We start from the raw sequence: 3565 nt of genomic DNA on the forward strand, positions 1-3565 counted from the left end.
GGCTAGTTTTGACATAAATGCTCCATCCCATTAATTTCCCAACGTTTCTAAGGTTTGGGGAATCTATGAATAGATGGATTGAAGCCTTATTTCACCAATTTTTGAGTATTTGGAAACTATCTTGTTCATATTCTTTCATTCTACACATTTTTTGAGAGAGCAATATCAATTGGTTCAATAGTGCTAAACTTGTAATCATACACTCTTCTAGAGAGTACTCATTTCATCTCAACAATTCTTTGAGAATTGTTTTCTTGTACACTTTGTAAATTGGAGTGTGATCTCCAAGGTTGAGTTAAGAGTTATAAACACTATAGTCGGTGAGGATACCAAAGAGGTATACTAAGTACTCAAGGCAAATCTTAGAGAAGGTATCTCTAAGTGGAGTGGGTTAGTATACGAGTGGTGATCATATACCGTGAGGTGTTAGAAACTAAGGACTCGGATTGTAAAAGGTTTTGCGCGAGCACCTTGAAGCTTGGCAATAGTGGAACTTCTCAATTGCGATTGAGAAAGAAAGTGGACGTAGGACAAGGATTGTGCCGAACCACTCTAAATAGCGTTTGCATCTCTCCAAACTCATCTCTTCAATATTATTGTCTTTTACCTTTGAGCAAATAAATTGTGATCGAAAAGTAGCTTCGTAAGTACTTAAGGAGTAGCTTAAGTCCGATTGGTGAAAAGCTTGATCAATTTATTTGAGTTGGTGTCTATTGGAAAAGTAAAAGCTCCTTATAAATGCTTAGCAATTGAGTTAAGCTCTTGGAAAAATACTAGTACAATAACACTTTTGTATATTGTCTTTAACTTTCGCAAAAAGATTCATTGTTGTTGCAATACTCAATTCACCCCCCCTCTTGAGTAATTGTGCATAGGTTCTACAACATTGAGCCTGTGGTTACACTAACCAAAGATTTTCTTCAATCTCGAAGGTAACTACGTAACTAACTAAGCTTGTTATTCAGCTTTGCGCTCTTTCTGTTTGTTATATTGTCTCAGTCATTGGTTACTCTTTCTTCTATCTTTTGTTTTTCTCCAAGTACAAATAAGTAGTTTTGTTGTGATTAAGTTCCTTTAGAGTGTGTTGCAAGCTGCATTTTAGAGGGTAAAATGCATCATTTGGGTGTTGTGTTATATCACTTTAATATTATAAAATATATAATTAACTTCCTGATAAGTAAAGTAATAAGTCTTCTAAAGGAACTGTACAAATTTGTGTTCTCCCATTTCAAACACTAATCAGACTTATAAATAGATTAAATAAGCTGAACCTTTCTAAATGACGATATGATACACAACTCAACTCAACTCAAATGCTTACACTAACTATGAAAAATAGAGACATCTTCAGCATCATCGGCTGTTTAAGACATTACTCGTTATTGTTAGTTGGAGAGATGAGAGTGATTAGATAGCTTGCTATTATACTGATAATGTGAAAGAAAGTAAAGGGAGGAGGAATAGATTCAGATGGGTGTGTGCCTGGCCAATTATATTATTAAGTGTGGCTTGTGGGGTATCACATATATAGTTTCTACTTTGTGCACCAACAATTTAAAATAAAAATATCTAGGGACCTAATGTGACTTTATATATTATTCATTTTCACATAACTTTTTTTTTAAATCTTCAAATCTGTGCTGAAAGTTTCTACTTTATTGTTAGTGTCATTATAAATGCAATCTAAGAAACATGTACACTATACTCATCTATGAAGCTTTAATTATCCAAAGAAAAAGTAAGATTCAAACTCCCTTTTCCATATTCCTCTTCGTTTCTCTTTCTCTTCCCCAGTTGGATTTTTGTTTTATTTGAAAAACTATGAAATTTCTAAAACCTATCTTGTCTAGCAATCTTGCATAATTAACTTTCTTAATAATTTTTTTTTCATTCTTTTTTTCTGGACTAATTCCTTAATAAATTGATGGAGTTGAATGATTGCATTTATGATTTATCAATTAGATTCAATACTATATATATAGAAATTCAAAGATATGCTATTTTGATTAGGTAGTACAGTAGATATATGCTTATGCCATGCTTGCAAAAGAGTTGATGTTGAAAAATCTTAAAAGGAAAGAGGTTAAATTATTCAATATAATTATTTTGAATGTGAATCATTGGGGTATAGGAGCATGCCTTTATATAATAGTCTATTTCAAATATTCGAGAGAAATTTAAGCACAAATCTAAATGCTAAGTAAACTAAGAAATTCAGATTTCTACATATTGTTCATTCCAGATCCAAATCTATTTATATCCCTCTGGTTCATACTGATGAATGGTTTCGGATTCCTTTTTAGGCGTATTTCAAATAATAATATAATTGACTCCATTTCTTCTTCCCTCGGTGACTTGGAACATCTTCTAAAGTTGTGAGTACTGTGGCAAGTTTCTTATTATTTATTTGTTTTTCGAATCTGGCAGTTTCTCTTTTACTTACGGCTATTAATATGACAGGATTTATTCCAGCAGAATTTGCTAATCTTAGAAGTGTTATGGACATGCAAGTCATTTGTCTTTTTTTTTTCCTTATGAAATCTGTTTGTTAATTAGTTTTTGTCATTCTATGTTGCAGTGATTTGTCAAATAATCAACTTTCTGGTTTGATTCCTCAAGAACTTAGTCAGCTTCAGAATATGGTGTCACTGTAAGTTCAGATGCTAGAATTAATAACTTGTTATCTGTATTAGAACACAAATTTTTGTTCATGATGTTAGACTCTTGGAGTGTTAAATGGTAAAATTTCAATCTAGAAATCTTCATTCCAGATCCAATTACAAGATATTGTACTGGCTACTAGTAATTTATATTAAGTTCCTTGTTAATTCTGTTTCTATTCCTACAAAAATTTTCTGCTCTGTTAATTCTTCGGCTTGCAAATTAGAGTCTTGGTGTGGTTTATGGAGATTTGGGAACATTCGCTTTGTATGTTTTCTAAAATACTTTTCCTCATGAATTGCCTCCTTATGAATAATAATCAAGCGGTTCTTTGATGCCATTACCATGAATCTTTGATTGACAGAAGTATAAGGTTGTAGTGGGGATTATATTGAAGTGAGTAGCTGATGAGCGGATAATTTATACGCTTTTTGGAATTGTTTTTAGGTAGTTTTTAGTAATTTTGAGCTACTTTTAGGGATGTTTTCATTAGTTTTTATGTTAAATTCACATTTCTGGACTTTACTATGAGTTTGTGTGTTTTTCTGTGATTTCAGGTAAATTCTGGCTGAAATTGAGGGACTTGAGCAAAACTCTGAAGAAGGCTGACAAAAGGACTGCTGATGCTGTTGGAATCTGACCTCCCTGCACTCGAAATAGATTTTCTGGAGCTACAGAACTCCAATTGGCGCGCTCTCAACGGCGTTGGAAAGTAGACATCCAGAGCTTTCCAGAAATATATAATAGTCCATACTTTATTCGGAGATTGACGACGTAACTTGGCGTTGAACGCCAAGTACAAGCTGCTGTCTGGAGTTAAACGCCAGAAAAACGTCATGATCCGGAGTTGAACGCCCAAAACAAGTCATAACTTGGAGTTCAACTCCAAGAAAAGCCTCAGCTC

Source organism: Arachis duranensis, chromosome 9 (genome assembly GCF_000817695.3).
Source record: "Arachis duranensis cultivar V14167 chromosome 9, aradu.V14167.gnm2.J7QH, whole genome shotgun sequence".
NCBI lineage: Eukaryota > Viridiplantae > Streptophyta > Magnoliopsida > Fabales > Fabaceae > Arachis > Arachis duranensis.